The sequence below is a fragment of the Oncorhynchus clarkii genome, chromosome 26, assembly GCF_045791955.1.
Source record: "Oncorhynchus clarkii lewisi isolate Uvic-CL-2024 chromosome 26, UVic_Ocla_1.0, whole genome shotgun sequence".
Lineage (NCBI taxonomy): Eukaryota > Metazoa > Chordata > Actinopteri > Salmoniformes > Salmonidae > Oncorhynchus > Oncorhynchus clarkii.
Window position 1 is genome coordinate 4,879,911 of NC_092172.1, and position 21,151 is coordinate 4,901,061.

General features: G+C 42.0%; 1 protein-coding gene across 1 annotated transcript in view; it reads right to left on the minus strand.

Annotated features, from left to right (window-relative positions):
• LOC139384452 (SH3 and multiple ankyrin repeat domains protein 2-like) overlaps window positions 1-21,151 on the minus strand; it is a 149,804-nt gene that overhangs the window by 25,598 nt on the left and 103,055 nt on the right. The gene's annotated exons all lie outside the window — the stretch shown is intronic.

The window sequence follows — 21,151 nt, forward strand, 5'->3', positions numbered from 1 at the left end:
CACAACACACACTCTTACAATACACATATTTATATATCTGTGCTCTAACACACACACACACACACACACAAACACACACATACATACAACAGTATAACACAAAACAGATATGACAGTGTGAATTTGGTCCAGTAACCATGGAAACCTAAACCATTCAGACATTCCAGATCAGAATGTGTGTGAGTGAAACCATGGCAACAGTAATCACAGGCACCACGTTCACATGTAATGCCAGAGCACAGACCCCATGTGATACTAACAGACAGAGAGAGAGAGAGAGTGAGAAAAATAGATATTTAGGGAATTTGATACATTGTATCAGAAAGAGAACCAAGTTGTTCCTTACATATATTTTTACAAAATAAACTGTTGAACTATTCAACATTTTAACAAATGGGGATGGGGATCACATAATACTAAAACTGGAATGACATTCTCAGTAACGGCTGCACAAAAAGAACTGTGTGCAAACCACGCCCCACGAACATTCGAATGAGCACCTGCCTCTAACTGGGCTTGGTGTGGGCTGGCTTGTGTAGGGCTAATAAGGGATAGCCTGTGTTTGGCTATTCTAGGCTAACCCGTGTCAGGCTGGTGTGAGCTTGGTGCGGGCTAACCCACATTGGGCTTGGTGTGGGCTAGCCTGTGGTGGGTTGGTGTAGGCTATTCCGTGTTGTGCTGGCCTGTGTTGGGTTTATGTGGGCTAGCCTGTGTTGGACTGGTGTAGGCTAGCCCATATTGGACTTACATGGGATTGGTGTGGGCTAGCCTGTGTAGGAATTTGTTGTGGGCTAGCAGGTGTTGAGTTGGTGTGGGCTAGCCTGTGTAGGAATTGTTGTGGGCTAGCAGGTGTTGGCTTGATGTGGGCTTGGTGTGCGCTACTGTGCTTTTTTCTTTACCTTGTTAGGTCAGGGATTCAACCAGCAACCTTTCGGTTACTGGCCCAACGCTCTAACCACTAGGCTACCTTCCGCCTCTTGCAACAGCTGCATAGTGCAGATCCCTGCCTATAACAAGTTTGAGGGAGTTCGTCCCTTCTAACCTCCCCATGGTATTGTGCTATATTCTGTCGAAAACCAGTTAATTTAAGAAGACCACAAATGGGAATTTTATTGCTCAATCTACCTAATCCAATATAAAAAAAATGATAGGCCTAATCCACTGACGTCAGTTCAACGTCTAGTTTTCATTTATATTTGGTTAATGTCAAATCAACCAAATAATTCACCATGCCATTGGATTTAGGTTAAAAGTCAGGTGAAAAAAGGACTAAATCCCCTTACGTTCTTGCCTTTTTGCAAATTCAATCAGTTTCCCATGTTGATTCAATATCATCACGTTGAATTGTTTGGTTGGAATGACATGTAAATAATGCTGATTCAACCAGTTTTTGCCCAGTGGGAATGGACACATGCTCTAACTCGCACACCTTTGATAGACTTAACACCTGCAAATGATTGCGATATTATAGTGACACCAACAAAAATGTAAACAATATATAGGCCTGTAGCAAATGCAGCATACGACATACATTTTTCACATGCAAATACAATAGCACTTTTGGTAGTACTCGGTAGCATGCCATTCCGAGAGCAGCATTTATTTTTCAACTCGAAGAAATGAGTCCAATCAGTGCTTAATGACAACAAAATCATGAACAACAGAATAGGCTAATAAGTCCTCCGTTGTGGGGTTATGCTCAGGTAAAACAATTTGGCTAATCTATATTTCCATATTTCCAAGTCCTCTTCTTGAATATCAAGGGGTATTATTATTGGAATGACTGAAAATTTAACAGACTCTGTTTCTTTATGTGAAGATATAACCTAATCGTATTATTATCTGTAGTAGAAAACAATGGGTTAGAACATAACCAACCCATAAGGTGAAATGCAACACCATTTATGGCCAGCTATGTAAACTCTAACATTGATTTATCCCTCAACAGACGTACTTCAATTGGTAATGTTCATTATTGTCTTCTTCTAATGCCTCTTAAGCAGGTTGACATTTATTGGGGTGAGTCTTGTCCTTGCGGCAGAACTGAGCGATTTCCACTAGATGGGCCAGCTGCAAAGTAAAAATGGGCTATATTGTAACAATTAATGAAAACAAAAATGTGTTTTTTTGTCTTAATTTTAAGGTTAGCGTTAGGCATTAGGCTTAGAAGTGTGGTTAAGGTTAAGGTTAAAAATGAGACTTTATGACATTGTGGATGTGCCAGCTAGTGACCACTCTCCAGAACAAGATTCAAGACGAAAAACGCGAACCTGTGCCTCTTAGGGGGAAGAGGTATAAAAGTAACTGGAAGTAATTTGATTACGTTACTGAGCTTTGGTAATTCAAAAGTTATGTTACTGACTACATTTTTGGACAGGCAACTAGTAACTGTAACGGATTACATTTAGAAACTAATCTACCCAACCCTGGGTACCAGTTTGAGTTTTTCCAACCACATCTTAACTAGCGTTGAATGGCGGGAACCCGGTTACTAGCTATGGTCACTAGCTGGCACATCCACAATGTCATAAAATCTGATTTTAACCTAACCGTAACACTAACTTTAACCACACTTCTAAGCCACTTCATCTCATATGTAGATATTTTATTCTATTCTGCTGTATCTTAGTCTATGCCGCTCCGACATTGCTCATCCAAATATTTACATATTCTTAATTCCTTTCCTTTACTTTGGATTTGTGTGCATTGTGTGTATTGTTGTGAAATTGTTAGATATTATTTGTTAGATATTACTGCACTGTTGGAGCTAAAAACACAAGCATTTCGCTACACCCTCAATAACATCTGCTAAACACGTTTATAGTGACCAATAAAGCCACTCCCCTTTCCTGGGATAACTGTGAGTACTGGTACATTTATAATAACTTACTCATATGAACAGCATGGTGTGAAATGGAACTGTTAAATTAGGCTATATGTGATGTCTAAATCTGGTTTCTGCATGATGAATCAACACTCAAGGTGGGGACAGACAGCCCATCTCAGTATGGAGCATAGTTCACAATGCATGCAGACTTAGAGTATTCATATCATCCGGTAGGCCTACACTGTAGCATAGCATATGCTACAGCAATATAAAGACAGATTGCGTGTCTAATTTCACCATCTCCATCTGGCTTTCGGGGGTCACCTTGTTTTTTAATGGTAAAGATTATGCTTTTTTTTAATTGTAGCTGCAGAGTTTAAAAACAGCCTAATATTAAAAACAGTCAAACGCATTCTCTCCGTCGCCCACACACACTTTAAACATTTGGATAATAAATCATTTAAAGCATATTGAATATTTTATTTAACTAGGCAAGTCAGTTAAAAACAAATTCTTATTTTCAATGACGCCCTAGGAACAGTGGGTTAACTGCCTGTTCAGGCAGAACGACAGATTTGTACCTTGGGGGTTTGAACTTGCAACCTTCCAGTTACTAGTCCAACGCTCTAACCACTATGCTAGCCTGCCGCCCCTAAGATAGAAGCCGCCTCTAAATGAGTTCCGAGAGCTAACGATTATTATTATTATTAGCCCTGTATTATAATTATATAAAAGCCCCTTAGATATTCTCACAGACCATAAATAAATCATATTCATAATGAATAATCAGATGTGTGTTGAAAGCTTGATTTGATTTTACTTACACAAGTTGAAGTTGGAAGTTTACATGCACCTTAGCAAAATACATTTAAACTCAGATTTTCACAATTGCTGACATTTAATCCTAGTAAAAATTCCCGGTTCTTAGGTCAGTTAGGATCACAACTTTATTTTAAGAAAGTGACATATCAGAATAATAGTAGAGAGAAATATTTATTTCAGGTTTAATTTCTTTCATCACATTCCCAGTGGATCAGAAGTTTACATACACTCAATTAATATTTGATAGCATTGCCTTTAAATTGTTTAGCTTCGGTCAAATGTTTCGGGTAGACTTCCACAAGCTTCCCACAATAAGGTGGGTGAATTTTGGCCCATTCCTCCTGACAGAGCAGGTGTAACTGAGTCAGGTTTGTCGGCATCCTTGCTCACACATGCTTTTTCAGTTCTGCCCACAAATGTTCTATAGGATTGAGGTCAGGGCTTTGTGATGACCACTCCAATACCTTAACTTTGCTGTCCTTAAGCCATTTTGCCACAACTTTGGAAGTATGCTTGGGGTCACTGTGCATTTGGCACACCCATTTGCGACCAAGCTTTGTCTTGAGATGTTGCTTCAATATATCCAAATAATTTTCCTACCTCATGATGCCATCTATTTTGTGACGTGCACCAATCCCTCCTGCAGCAAAGCACCCCCACAACATGATGCTGCCACCGCGGTGCTTCACGGTTGGGATGGTGTTCTATGGCTTGCAAGCATCCCCCTTTTTTCCTCCAAACATAACGATGGTCATTATGGCCAAACAGTTCTATTTTTATTTCATCAGACCAGAGGACATTTCTCCAAAAAGTATGATCTTTGTCCCCATGTGCAGTTGCAAACCGTAGTCTGGCGTTTTTATGACGGTTTTGGAGCAGTGGCTTCTTCCTTGCTGAGTGGCCTTTCAGGTTATGTTGATATAGGGCTCGTTTCACTGTGGATATAGATACTTTTGTACCTGTTTCCTCCAGCATCTTCACAAGGTCCTTTGTTGTTGTTCTGGGATTGATTTGCACTTTTCACACCAAAGTACGTTCATCTCTAGGAGACAGAGCACGTCTCCTTCCTGAGCGGTATGACGGCTGCGTGTTCCCATGGTGTTTATACTTGCGTAATATTGTTTGTACAGATGAACATGGTACTGTCAGGTGTGTGCATACTGGTAGCGAAGTCAGGTGCAGGAGAGCAGAGAGTTGTGAACAGGCGCACACTTTATTGAGGCAGGAGAAACCAACAGACGGACGCAACTGCGTCAAAACCTCCAGCCCATAGGCAAAAGTGCAAAACGCGCAAAACAGTAACAATAATTTATGTTTAACAATAAACATCTTTGTGAACAACACGGAAAAAGCAAACCAGTCTTGCGCGTCAACAATTAACACATAACACAAACAATTTCACACAAAGACATGAGGGGGAACAGAGGAATAAATACATGCAGTGTGATTGGGGAATGAAAAGCAGGTGTGCAGGGAACAAGACAAAACAAATGGACCAATGAAAAATGGAGAGGCGATGGCTAGAAAGCCGGTGAAGTCGACCGCCGAACGAACAAGGAGAGGAGCCGACTTTGGCAGAAGTCGTGACAGGTACCTTCAGGCGTTTGGAAATTGCTCCCAAGGATGAACCGGACTTGTGGAGGTCTCCAATTTTTTTTCTGAGGTCGGCTGATATCTTTTGATTTTCCCATGATGTCAAGCAAATAGGTACTGAGTTTGAAGGTAGGCCTTGAAATACATCCACAGGTACACCTGCAATTGTCTCAAATGTTGTCAATTAGCCTTACAGAAGCTTCTTAAAGCCATGACATCATTTTCTGGAATTTTCCAAGCTGTTTAAAGGCACAGTCAACTTAGTATATAAAAACTTCTGACCCACTGGAATTGTGATACAGTGAATTATAAGTTAAATAATCTGTCTGTAAACAATTGTTGGAAAAATTATTTGTGTCATGCACAAAATAGATGTCCTAACCGACTTGCCAAAACTATAGTTTGTTAACAAGAAAATTGTGGAGTGGTTGAAAAATGAGTTTTAATGACTCCAACCTAAGTGTATGTAAACTTCCGACTTCAACTGTGTATTACGTATTGGATCACTACAAAATACTTTTACATTATCTTGTAGTTTACCAATAAAATGGTCTGAAATTATCTCACTCCAATACATTTTTATAGAAAGTTAGCAAAAATAGTTAAGATCTTGCTACCATGGAAAGGAAAATACCTGTCTATTTGTGGGAAAATCACCCTGATTACCTCTTTAGTCATATCACAGTTTACCTATTTGCTTATGGTTTTGCCTACACCTAGCGTCCTGTTTAAATTATATGAGCAAAACGTATTCCATTCTTTTTTGGTATGGCAAGCCAGACAAAATTAAAAGGGCTTATTGTCTCACCCCATGTTCAAGAATGGCCATTTTCCATTTATTCAGATTACAACCGCTCACTTTCGGTTATTTGACAACAAAATAATCTCCAAAATATCGCTGATCTATCAGTATTCTAAACTGTGGCACAAATTGACTATCTGTTCGTAAATTAATGGAGGTGTTTTCATTCTGATAGCGATCACTGCCTCATTGTCTGCATCCGCTATGGGTCCGCGGTTAAACAACCACCCCTCATCACTGTCAAACACTCCCTAAAACACTTCTGCAAGCAGGCCTTTCTAATCGACCTGGCCCGGGTATCCTGGAAGGATATTGATCTCATCCCGTCAGTAGAGGGTGCCTGTTCGTTCTTTAAAAGTAACTTCCTCACCATCTTAAATAAGCATGCCCCTTTCAAAAAATGTAGAACTAAGAACAGATATAGCCTTTGGTTAAATCAAGACCTGACTACTCTCGTCCAGCACAAAAACATCCTGTGGCGGACTGCACTAGCATCGAATAGTCCCCGCGATATGCAACTTTTCAGGGAAGTCAGGAACCAAAACACGCAGTCAGTTAGGAAAGCAAAGGCTAGCTTTTTCAAACAGAAACTTGCATCCTGTAGCTCCAAAAAGTTTTGGGACACTGTAAAGTCCATGGAGAATAAGAGCACCTCCTCCCAGCTGCCAACTGCACTGAGGCTATGAAACACTGTCACCACCAATAAATCCTCGATAATCGAGAATTTCAAGAAGCATTTCTCTATGGCTGGCCATGCTTTCGTCCTGGCTACCCCAAATCCGGCCAACAGCTCCGCACCCCCCGCAGCTACTTGCCCAAGCCTCCTCAGCTTCTCCTTCACCCAAATCCAGATAGCAGATGTTCTGAAAGAGCTGCAAAACCTGGACCCGTACAAATCAGCTGGGCTAGACAATCTGGACTCTCTCTTTCTAAAATGATCCGCCGCCATTGTTGCAACCCCTATTACCAGTCTGTTCAAACTCTATTTCGTATTGTCCGAGATCCCTAAAGATTGGAACGCTGCCGCGGTCATCCCCCTCCTCAAAGGGGGTGACACTCTAGACCCAAACTGTTACAGACCTATATCCATCCTGCCCTGCCTTTCTAAAGTCTTCAAAAGCCAAGTTAACAAAAAGATCACTGACCATTTCGAATCCCACCATACCTTCTCCGCTGTGCAATCCGGTTTCCGAGCTAGTCACGGGTGCACCTCAGCCACACTCAAGGTACTAAACGGTATCATAAAAGGTATCATAACCGCCAACAATAAAAGACAGTACTGTGCAGCCCTCTTCATCGACCAGGTCAAGGCTTTCGACTCTGTCAATCACCATATTCTTATAGGCAGACTCAACAGCCTTGGTTTCTCAAATGACTGCCTCACCTGGTTCACCAACTACTTCTCAGACAGAGTTCAGTGTGTCATATCGGAGGGCCTGTTGTCCGGACCTCTGGCAGTTTCTATGGGCGTACCACAGGGTTCAATTCTCGGGCCGACTCTTTTCTCTGCATATATCAACGATGTCGCACTTGCTGCGGGTGACTCTGTTAATCACCATATTCTCATCGGCAGACTCAGTAGCCTCGGTTTTTCTAATGACTGCCTTGCCTGGTTCACCAACTACTTTGCAGACAGAGTTCAGTGTGTCAAATCGGAGGGCATGTTGTCCGGTCCTCTGGCAGTCTCTATGGGGGTGCCACAGGGTTCAATTCTCGGGCCGACTCTTTTCTCTGTATATATCAATGATGTTGCTCTTGCTGCGGGCGATTCCCTGATCCACCTCTACGCAGACGACACCATTCTGTATACTTCCGGCCCTTCCTTGGACACTGTGCTATCTAACCTCCAAACGAGCTTCAACGCCATACAACACTCCTTCCGTGGCCTCCAACTGCTCTTAAACGCTAGTAAAACCAAATGCATGCTTTTCAACCGTTCGCTGCCTGCACCCGCACGCCCGACTAGCATCACCACCCTGGATGGTTCCGACCTAGAATATGTGGACATCTATAAGTACCTAGGTGTCTGGCTAGACTGTAAACTCTCCTTCCAGACTCATATCAAACATCTCCAATCTAAAATCAAATCTAGAGTCGGCTTTCTATTCTGCAACAAAGCCTCCTTCACTCACGCCGCCAAACTTACCCTAGTAAAACTGATTATCCTACCGATCCTCGACTTCGGCGATGTCATCTACAAAATAGCTTCCAATACTTCACTCAGCATACTGGATGCAGTCTATCACAGTGCCATCTGTTTTGTTACTAAAGCTCCTTATACCACCCACCACTGCGACCTGTATGCTCTAGTCGGCTGGCACTCGCTACATATTCGTCGCCAGACCCACTGGCTCCAGGTCATCTACAAGTCCATGCTAGGTAAAGCTCCGCCTTATCTCAGTTCACTGGTCACGATGGCAACACCCACCCGTAGCACGCATAATTTGGGATCAAATATGCTCTGAAAGCAAACACGTTGAGTACCCTGATATCGGGGAATTTGTGCCATTCTGAATTTTTTTCTGAATTTTTCAAAGCAGGTGTATCTCACTGATCATCCCTAAAGCCAACACCTCATTTGGCCGCCTTTCGTTCCAGTTCTCTGCTGCCTGTGACTGGAACGAATTGCAAAAATCGCTGAAGTTGGAGACTTTTAACTCCCTCACCAACTTCAAACATCTGCTCTCTGAGCAGCTAACCGATCGCTGCAGCTGTACATAGTCTATCGGTAAATAGCCCACCCAATTTACCTACCTCATCCCCATACTGTTTATATTTATTTACTTTTCTGCTCTTTTGCACACCAGTATCTCTACCTGTACATGACCATCTGATCATTTATCACTCCAGTGTTAATCTGCAAAATTGTAATTATTCGCCTACCTCCTCATGCCTTTTGCACACAATGTATATAGACTCTCTTTTTTTTCTACTGTGTTATTGACTTGTTAATTGTTTACTCCATGTGTAACTCTGTGTTGTCTGTTCACACTGCTATGCTTTATCTTGGCCAGGTCGCAGTTGTAAATGAGAACTTGTTCTCAACTAGCCTACCTGGTAAAATAAAGGTGAAAAAAAAATCCCTGATCCACCTCTACGCAGACGACACTATTCTGTATACATCTGGCCCTTCATTGGACACTGTGTTAACAAACCTCCAAACGAGATTCAATGCCATGCAATACTCCTTCCATGGCCTCCAACTAGTAAACACTAGTAAAACTAAATGCATGTTTTTCAACCAATCTCTACCCGCACTCGCCCGCCCAACTATTATCACTACTTTGGACGGTTATGACTTAGAATATTTGGACAACTACAAATACCTAGGTGTCTGGCTACACTGTAAACATATTAAACATCTCCAATCCAAAATTAAATCTAGAATCGGCTTCCTATTTCGCAACAAAGCCTCCTTCACTCACGCTGCCAAACATACCCTCGTAAAACTGACTATCCTACCGATCCTCGACTTCGGCGATGTCATTTACAAAATAGCCTCCAACTCTACTCAGCAAACTGGATGCAGTCTATCACAGTGCCATCCGTTTTGTTACTAAAGCCCAATATACTACCCACCACTGCGACCTGTATGCTCTCGTCGGCAGGCCCTCGCTACATATTCGTCGCCAGACCCACTGGCTCCAGGTCATCTATAAGTCTTTGCTAGGTAAAGCTCCGCCTTATCTCAGCTCACTGGTCACCATAACAACACCCACCCGTAGCACGCGCTCCATCGCTGAAGTTGGAGACTTATATCTCCCTCACTAACTTTAAGCATCTGCTATCTGAGCAGCTTACCGATCGCTGCAGCTGTACACAGCCCATCTGTAAATAGCCCATCCAATCTTCCCACCTCATCCCCATATTGTTTTTATGGATGTTTTTGCTCTTTTGCACACCAGTATTTCTACTTGCACAACATCATCTGCTCATCTATCACTCCAGTGTGAATTTTCTAAATTGTAATTACTTCGCTACTATGGCATATTTATTGCCTTACCTCCTCACGCCATTTACACACACTGTATACATACTCTTTATTTTCTATTGTGTTATTGACTGTACGTTTGTTTATTCCATGTGTAACTCTGTGTTGTTGTTTGTGTCGCGCTGCTTTGCTTTATCTTGGCCAGGTCGCAGTTGTAAATGAGAACTTGTTCTCAACTGGCCTACCTGGTTACATAATGGTGAAATTAAAAAAAGATTACAAAAATTATAATCAGGTACCCTGTATCAGTCCACAGAATTCAAGCAGTCTTATCAGTCTAATCTGGCCTATTTGGAGTACACAGCGAGAGCATGCATAATTTACAATAGCAAAAAGACCAAGACGAATGGGTGCCCATGCTGCACCTTGTAAAGAAAATCTGAATGAAACAGACTCAGATGGTGGGGAAGAAATGAATCATCTCTGATGATTATTTTTCTGATTCTGAGCCTCAGCCTAAACCTACATTTCTGAGGCTTAAGCACAAAAAAAGCCATAACGGTGCGTCCTGAGCCAGTGCCCGCACCACCACCAAATGAAACAGTGAGAGAGGAGAGAGGAAGGGACGACACCGTTTGGATGGAACAAGCTGGTGACAATGCTACAGGCCAATTATCAGCACAACATGTCATCATTGAGAGAGTAGACCCTACATCTCAAGAAGAAAACTACATAAGCATTTATGTTACATTAATTAGAATTTTTGCAATTCTTCTCATTTTTGGACATTCACAAACACAACCAAATTATTATTTTTGACATTTATTAATTACACTGTTAGATCTTCCAGTCAGAGTGACTGCTCATTAGCTTGAAGGGGGGTCCCTTGAAGCACAGTCGTTCAAGTGTTAAAGAAAACTGAACCATAACAGTTTATCTTGGCCCATAGACTACTTTCAGAGTGAGGAACCATCTAACATTAAGTTGTAAAATCCTGAACTTTGCCTTTAAGTGATCATTATGAGGAAGTTGGTTGTCTTGCAGCGAAGAAAGGTCATGCCCGTTCAAAGATGAACCAAACACAAAGTCTATTCATACTAGTGTCCTGTAATAAGGACCACAGGCATGAGAGCGTACAGAAAAGCATACACACTACTGAACTGTCTTTGGATAACAAGTGTGGGAGCAGTGTGTGTTTGTGTGTGTATGTGTGTGTGTGTGTGTGTGTGAGTGAGTGAGTGAGTGAGTGAGTGAGTGAGTGAGTGAGAGATCGGGGAGAGAGAGAGAGAGACAGTGAGATCGGGGAGACAGAGAGAGAGAGACAGTGAGATCCAGAGATTTCATTAAAGGTATTATTTTAAAGAGAGAGAGCGAGTGTGTGAAAATATGAGTGTGTTGTGTAAGAGGGGCTTTTATGTTGAATGCAGGCAGGTTACTTGTTAAACCCATAATGGAGGGGCTGTACATTTGTGGAAGATTAGAAGCACAGCCTCTTATCTTATGGTGTGTGTTTGTGTGTATTCCCTTGATGAAAGCGGGAACAGGGAGACTTCAAAGTAGCCTCATTAAACGCTACCTGCTTTCCAGAGTGTGTGAGTGCATCATTGTGTGTTTGACTGTGTGTGTTTGTGTGCCTAAGGGAGAGAAATGATGTGTGTGTAAATGTTTAGTGAGTATGCATCGTGGTGTATTTGTTTGTGTATTTATGGTGAATCTTTCTGTGTCTGAATGAGTGTGCTTGTAGTGATGACGCACAACTCCAGCTAGAAGAATCTGGATTATGATGAATCATGCTGCTGAGCACGGAACTATCAAAGGATGAGTACACACACACACACACACACACACACACACACACACACACACACACACACACACACACACACACACACACACACACACACACACACACACACACACACACACAGACAGACAGACAGACAGACAGACAGACAGACAGACAGACAGACAGACAGACAGACAGACAGACAGACAGACAGACAGACAGACAGACAGACAGACAGACAGACAGACAGACAGACAGACAGAGACACACACACACACACACACTGGATGATTTCGAATATTCTTGAGAAAGGAACATCATGATGAGGGTGAATCATTGTAGTTGCATTTACACTATACATCAGTATGCCATTAATATAATGGATTTGAATCAATGCTTTATAACTCAGATGTATATTTATTCATTAAAATGCATCATATCAGGTACCAAAGCAAAGGCCATAGCTTCTGTAATGATATTAAGTTAATGAACTATCAGCCAACAATTAAATGATCTATAATAAAAGCACAGGTGGCTGCTGAGGGGAGAATGGCCCATAATAATGGCCAGAATGGAGCAAATGGAATGGCATCAAACACCTGGAAACCATTTGATGTATTTGGTACTATTCCACTCTTTCCGCTCCAGCATTAACACAAGCCCGTTCTCCCCAATTAAAGTGCCCACAACCTCCTCTGAATAAAAGGTGTAGTGATACACAACAAACAAGGTTTGGAATGATGTGAAATAACATCGGTCTACTCCGACCTTTATTTCCTTCCTCTGAGCCCAGGGTTTCAGACCTGACCGATAAGGTTCGATTCCCGCGCTCTCTGCCGATGACCGAGTGTCTCTCTGACGCACATGCTCAGAAGGCTTCTCCCTCCGCGTGCATCATTATCATCGGCATTATGCATGCGGGCACAATGCGCCGTCCGTTGCCAGATGACCGTTGCCCTGCGTAACCTTTCTAAGTGGGAGTGCGGTGTTGCTGTATGGAAAAAAGGCAAGTACCATTTATTATTAAAGGGGTTGGGTTGACATTCTGTGTTTTTCATCTATGGTGTTTTCACAAATGTAACCCATTTAATCTCTCGCAATATGACAGCCATCCTAACGGTTTATTATTTCTCCAGGTTTTGACAGTGTGTGTTTCTGTGCCTTTTTGAAGAAGATGAAAGGAGTTCCCACAACAGCAATGTGTTCCTGCGGGATCTTGATTGTGTCTGTGTGACTAAATTATTTATGTGATACGATCGTATCCACTCCCGATGCTATTTTAAGACTGTGTGCGTGTGTGTGTACTGTGTGTGAGTGCGTGCGTACGTGCATGCATGCATGCAAGTGTGTGTGTGTGTGACTCTCAGCTGTCTGATATTCCCCGAGAGCTACAGTATTGATCTGTGTAATGGAAGGGTAGTGTAACTCACCACATTAAAACCACATCCCGCAACAACTAACAGTTACCCTGGGAGAGGTTAGTGGACCAGAAGACTCTAGACCAGGAATGAGTTTCACAGAGATCAATACATTAGCCGGCTAACACTAATTTGAATATTAGTGAGGGTGTAACAAGTCTGGAATACCTGTACCATGCCCATTATTAGTTAATAGCCATGTAGGGAGGGGATGAAACACATCCAAACACAACCCTTTTCATGTCTGGCAATAAACAGCACAACATTTATGTCAACATTAACGCAACTATGCCATTCCCACAACCCAGGTTCAAATACTTTAGCTGAATCTCAGCTTGTGTCTATCGATGTTGTTGTCAAAACAACCAAGATGTGACCCAAGGCTAAGAGCTAAATACTAGATTCACCTGATTATTTTCTTAATCTCTTGTGTGTGTGTGTGTGTGTGTGTGTGTGTGTGTGTGTGTGTGTGTGTGTGTGTGTGTGTGTGTGTGTGTGTGTGTGTGTGTGTGTGTGTGTGTGTGTGTGTGTGCGTGCGTGCGTGAGTTAGCCAGCTGTGGGACAACTTTTGTAGTCTCAATCTCCTCAGTAGTAGAGCTGCCTAAAGGCATGGAATGGCTCGCCGCTGCTCCAGGTGCACCCTGGGAAATGAAGAGAACCTGTGTTCATTTTACACCCCTGTGCTTCAGCAGGGAAGCTACAAGCCCGCCTGATTGGCCCTCTAAATGGCGAGCGCAAACACACATCCTGTGTCTCTTCGGACCATCTGTCTTGAGCTGGGACAGGCAGGAATTTTAAATGCTTTCTCCTGTTGATACTGTTTAAGTCATATTGTTTCTGTTTTTTATTATACAGCATCTCCAACAGAATTTGAGCTTTAACAGAGCTCTTGTCTGAAGAGTCCAATATGACCTAATGTAGCAAATACATTTCCTGGAGTGTGCGTGTCATTTAAGTCCTCAAACCTTTCCAATAGGTTGGTAAAAAAAAAAAAAGTACATTGTGTTGCAACTAAAACCCCATTTACACGGGACTTGTATTACTATAGAACGTCAGTTATGTCATTATTGCGCAAGTGTGTTTGTTTTTCCAGTGGACAATTCAGTTGGGATTAGTTTTACCAAACTGCCCCCTGTAATTCTTGTTTTTATCTTATTCAAAATTGTGAGTCATTTTAGGAAACTAGGCGTATGTCGCACATCACTACTTCACAGGAGAGCGATGTGAACGTAACAAAATAATGTAAATATTTATTTTTTGATTTTTTTGACAGAAATGCCATATGGAACATGTGAACTTTCATGAGCCTTAATAACAAATGTGTATGCAATCTGAAAATATGAACAAAATTGTTAAATTACATGCCTAGTTGGTTTAGCCACGGAAAAAGTCAGGAACCTTCCTGCTAGCCATTATTGGCTGAGATAATGGATGGGCTGGACATGCCAAGAGATGAGTTCGAATTGGTCTGCCATGTAGCAAGCTTCTGTCTATAATAGGCTACTCAGTATGTGTAGGTAATCCTTTCTAATGCAGATTCTTTGGAAAGATAGCTCTCCACTTTCTGAAGGACAGAGTTTTGAAATCAGTGGAATGCTCGGTGAACGCAGAGTATGATAGCTTGGGAAATTGAGAGAAAATTCAGGCGTTTGATTGCAAATGCGGAGGGAGTCGAAAAGAGAACACAGAAGGCTGTTGTATAAAACATCTGTCTCCGGATTACATCTTCAAACTAAGGGCAACCATGGCATCCTTGACAGAGAGGGGGAAGCGTTCATTCATGTATATGGGTAAGAGAGCCTAGCTAGCTACGTTTTCAGATATTATCAGTTTATAATTTTGTCAGAAAGTTGTTTTCATTGAAAGATACAGTATACTGTAAGCTAGCTAAGGTTAGCTGGCTGGCTGGCCCGCTAGCTGGCTGGCTAACGTTACGTGTATGATCTGTGTAGTAATACTATTTGTATCTCAGAGCCATTTGCATTGCTAGTTATAGCCTAATATTACATAGATAGCAAACATTGAACCTAGTTGTTTAGCTTTAGCTACCTGTAGATTCATGAAGGGTAGTAACGTTATGAGTTGGGATTATGGTTCATTGTTTAGATAGCTAGCTACATGTCTAAACAAAAGACTCCACTATGCAAGTAACCATTTCACAGTACCGTTTACACCTCCTGTATCCTGTGCATGTGACAAATAAACGTTTGATTTTATTTGATATGGTGTGTGTTTACCAGAGACAGTAATGTGAAGAACAACAGGATCTGCACCAAAGTCAAATATGGATGCAAAGTTAGGCAAATGAGACAGTTCTAAAATTCTCTGGTAGAATGCCCTGCTTTTATTTCTTCACAATCTATTTTCTGTAATTAGCTAGCCATTAACCTGTAAGTAATAATGAATGACAACTGCATACAGACATGTCGATAGACGCAGTATAAACCAGCCTTTGGTCTTGAAATCTTTGGTTGTTTAGTACATGACCGTATTCACTGTTTAACACATGGCCTAGTGAATACTTAAAGAGATGGGCGGGGCTTAAGAGGGTGTGAACGATGCTGAATGGGTGTAGACCAAGAGGAGCTCTCTTGGCGGTGTACCAAAAAAGGGAAATTTTCTCAAAAGTGGGGTTACCAGTTGATCAATTTCCAAAGCAGAATTACTTTCCTATTGTTCCTCAGCTGTAGTGTATGATATACCATTTTCTAGCTCTGAGTCTCTACTTTTATCCATTGTAAAAAACACAATTTCAAATGTAGCTACATAAGACTGAATCGAGCTGGTTGGTCATAATTGACCATTATAACGGAAGCATGGAGGTTGTTCTAGGCGTGGAGATTTTTCAACTTGTCTAGGGATAACTTAATATTGTCTTTCAGTTTGGGGAAAGTGTAAATAATATCAATCAGAACTATGAACTGCATGCAGACATTTAATTCATTGACATATGTGTCAGTTTATAAATACATTGGCTTATTAACATTGGATTCATCTTTTAAAAGAGAAATAGGCACTGGAAATGTTAATATATGACAAAGTGTCATATTGCCCCATGAATGAGGCAATGGGCAGAGATTTAAGCCTCCTCAGCCATTGCACCAGCTGTCGTCATCTCGAGTTCTATGGTAAGAAACACAATGGTTCCCGGGGCAAAAAACCCTGTGATATCCTGGAGCATGAGTACAGGACATTAAAAGGCTGATTCCGACCGCTCTACGACAGCGTCAACTCCCGGCAGCTGTCGTAGAATGGTCGGAAGCAGCCTGTGGTGTCAAACGACATTAGGAGGGCTAGCTCAGAACTTCTGAAAATGAATTTTTAAGAGCTGATTCTAGCACTGAAAGATTCCAAAAAAGCGGGCAATTATTTTAGGTCTGCTACCATCGTTAGGCCGCGAGTATGAATGATTCAGGCTACTGGCATTACACACATGGCTAAAAGATTGCAGTAGCTCTGTTGGAATCACTTTTACAGATAACTTTGACACTTTCTGGAAACAGAAGATGCTCTACAGAAATGATGGAGTCCAGCTGAATCCTCTTGACTCCTGGACTTATCAATGACCCAAGCACAACTCAGTTAATCCCTACCATTGTGTTGCTGAGATGTCATAATGCTGCAGCAAATGTACATTATCCCTGGGGCGTTGGCAGACGTAAGCTAATGTATGTCCCGCTAACTGCCCTGAATGCATCTGTTGATTCTACAGCCATTGTATGCATTAATCATGTGCCTATGAACCAGAGTTATACTGTTAGCACTGAGGCGGTGTGCCCTAGTAGAAAGTCCAATGGTTGCAGCTCAGCTATCAGCTCAAACAAAAATAACATGAGAATATCTACTTCTGCTAAGCTTCCCAGTAAAGCAATAAAAACAATCAAGCATTCCAGAAAAGTGCTAAAAACAGCCCACATTAGCATATGTATCCTAAGAAACAAGATTCAAGAAATGTATATATGAATCATGAAACATTTTCTTGAATGGGCAGCTTGATGAAAGCCAGTCAATATTTAAATCACCAAGAAAACATACCTCTCTCTTGATATCACATATATTATCAAGCATTTCACACATGTTATCCAGATACTGACTGTTAGCACTTGGTGTTCTAAAGCAGCTTCCCACCAGAATGGGCTTTAAGTAAGGCAGATGAACCTGTAGCCATATCAGTACAACAGTACTGATCACGAGTTCCTCTCTAAGTTTACAGGAATGTGGTTCTAAATATAAATGGTCACACCTCCACCTTTGGCATTTCTGTATTTTCTGTAGATCTTATAACCATGTATTGCTCCCACTGTCTCATCAAAGGTATTATCTAAGTGAGTTTCAGAGATGTCAGAATATGAATGTCATCTGTAAATAGCAAATTATTGATTTCATGAACCTTGTTTTGTAAGCTACATACGTTAATGTGGGCTATTTTTGAACACTTTTCTATAATGCTTGACTGTTTTCATTGCTTTACTGAAAAGCTGAGCAGAAGTACAGATGCTTGTATTATTTATGTTAGTGCAGGGTGAGCTGCACACACTTCCTACTAGGGCACACCACCTCAGTGCTAACAGTATAACTTTGGTTCATAGGCACATGATTACTGCATATAGTTAGGGGAACATAAATTAGGTGATCCCATCCTCCAAATGATTTGGTTGGATCCCAACCTCCTTATAAAATGAGCTTTGTTTCCAGAAGGTATCAAAATTGTCAATAAATGTCACAACCACAGAGCTGCAATAGTCTCGTAGCCATGGAGGGCTTATAGTCTTCTTAAACATTCAAGGCAATAATTTAGGGAGGGCACATGGCCAGATATTATGGGGCGTTTGGTGGTGTCAAGCAGAGACCCAATCAGTTCTTTAAAATCCATCTTCAGCTGTTCTGAGCTGCCCTTCATAATGTAATTGAATCCCACATGAACTATGCTAGACTACATTTCCTGAAGCTCGTTTAAAATGTTTGGGAGCAGCTTATTGATGTCCTGTATTTGTGGTCTTGGATAGCACAACGTTTTTGCTCCAGGGACTGAGACATTTCTCACCACTGATCTGCTCAATACAATGGAGAAATCCGCCCATTCCTACATCACACACAATTCGTTAAACCTTTCACAGTCCCGCGAAAAGCAGCATAGCACATGCCCGCTGCTCCCGGCGATAGGTTCCACAGCAGGCAGTGGTCCGTCAGATCCAGAGAGAGGGAAAGGAGCCGAACTCAGCGACGAAGCCGCTGCTGGAGTCAGCACAGCCGCCAAAGACACAGGCAATCCCAGCGATGAAGACGCAGAAAGATCAGGTAGCAGTGTGGTGAAGCTATCCCCTATGTCAAGCTGCTCCGAACCTCTCGCAGACACTTCAGTCCCCTTAGAAGAATGCCGCTGCCTTCGGTTTCCACGACTTGTGACATGGGACCAACACTGATTGGAACAATCCTCTTGCTGTTCTTTGTCGGAAAAGCAGATGGAGACGACTACCTCGGCAGGCAAGTTCCAGGTAGCACAGGCCATTCGGATAGGGACAGATGACAAGGCGGGGAAACATCCATCAGGCCCGAGCGGCGTCCAGCCACAGGAGTTGAGACGGAGAAAGTTCCAATTTGCATTTTCCCCAAAAGTTTGTAAAGCATTGAAATTTGCTTGCTAAGGATAGCTACCTCATTCCTGTAATCCTCCGCAAACAAACAATTGCTGCATTGGAACTACGGATTGTCAATATTGTCCTGGATAAGAGAGTAATAAACACAGCTTCTACAGTGCTGGAAACGTTTGTTAGCTATTCCAGGCGAAGTGGGCTCCATTGCAATTTAGCTAGCTGCAATCTAGCTAACAGTGACTAAACTGCTTGGAGTAACCCTGGATTGTAAATTGTCATTGATGATACAACAATAGCTAAGATGGGGAAAAGTCTGTCCATAATAAAGAGCTGCTCTGCCTTCTTAACAACACCATCAACATCAACAAGGCAGGTCCTACAGGCCCTAGTTTTGTCGCACCGGGATTACTGTTCAGTCGTGTGGTCAGATGCCACAAAGAGGAACCTTGGAATATTACAATTGGCTCAGAACAGGGCAGCACGGTTGGCCCTTAAATGTACACAGAGAGTTAACATTAATAATATGCATGTCAAACTCTCATGGCTCAAAATGGAGGAGTGATCGACTTCATCACTACTTGTTTTTGTAAGAAGTGTTGACATGCTGAATGCACGGAGCTGTCTGTTTAAACTAGCAGCACACAGCTCGGACACCCACGCATACGCCACAAGACACGCCACCAGAGGTCTCTTCAGAATCCCCATGACTACATGGTACTCTATTCCACATCAGGTAACTGATGGAAGCAGTAGAATCAGATCAACAGCAAAAATTATAATTCACCTTATGGATCAGCGGTGACTGTGAAGAGACACACACACAGGTACAGACACACGCATACGCACACATGTGCCAGCACACGCACTCTACACACATGTACATTGTAATATTGTTGTATGGTGGTATAATACATGTTCTATTGAAGATGTGTAGTGGTGTAATAATGTTATATGATGTAGTGTTTTATCTTTTGTTTTATGTGTGATGTAAGTGCCTTAATGTGTTTGGACCCCAGGAAGAGTAGCTGCTGCCTAATAAATACAAATACAAAATCATATTCACAAAGTTGGTGTGAAGATGGGGAGGGGTATGTCTGTTATAAAAAGATGTCCTGCGTTTTTGACAAAAAAAATCAACTGTACTAATTGTTCAGGTTCTGGTCTTGTCCCATCTTGACTACTGTCTGTAATATGGTCAATTGCAGCAAAGAAAGACCTAGCAAAGCTGCAGCTGGCTCAGAACAGAGCACACCATGTCCGTACCTGCACATACAGAACCAACATCAACAACATGCATGCCCGTCTTGAGGGTCGATGAGAGATTAACTGCTTCTCTTCTAGTTTGTATGAGAAATATTACTGCGAGGAAAATTCCAGATTGTTTGCATAATAAATAACATACAGCTCAGACATCCATACATACCCTACAAGACATGCCACCAGGGGTCTCTTCACAGTCCCCAAGTCCAAAACAAATGTATATATGCAGAGCCATGATCGAATGGAACTCCCTTCCATTTCTAATTATTCACGCAAAAAGCAAAATTCCCTAATTATTTTTTTATAAAACAACGTCTCATTGCACAATAGGGACTGTGAAATGACACACACAAACACTCTTAATGCACACAAACTAGACACACATTACTCTCTAGTTGCATTGTCTGTATAATCGTTGCATTTGAAATTTGTGTGACTGTCCTAGTCCACCAGTGTTTTGTTACTTGTCGCCTTTTATATTTTTGTGTGGACCCCAGGAAGAACAGCTGCTGCTTTCGGCAGAAGCTAATGGGAATCTGAATAAACAAATAAAGTCTCCCACCATGTGAAAATTACTGACATGGCAGATTGAGAAGGGACTAAAATTACGGTTGCTGTGTTTTGTGCTTGTGCATGTAATACATTATTACCTGACCTCCCGCAGTAAAACGAATCCCGACCGAATAGGGCTATAGTGCCTTCGTCTAGCATTGTAAATCTCAAACATAGTCTGCTGAACACTGCATATCCATCGCTCTAAGTGGATGTAGGTTACAAGTTAACAGGTTCCAGCGCTGGCTATTCCAGACCCTCTAGCTATCATCACAATACTGCTTGTCAGAGAGAAAATTGGCCACTCACTCAGGCATAATTGGGTCAAGGGCAATGGTTGTGATCTCATCAATATCACTGAGCACAGACCTGGGGTCTGTTGGGAAAGCATGGTTGACTGCTATATTAGCAGGGAACTGAGCTAGCTGGCAAACGTAGCACGTTCACAGTGCAAGAACGTCACGCAGCAAAGTGTTTATTAGCAATGCGCTAAAATGACGTAGACTAGCTTTACTGGTTTGTTGTAACTAAGTTGGGAAAGAGATAGTGTCATCAGTCCACTGGTA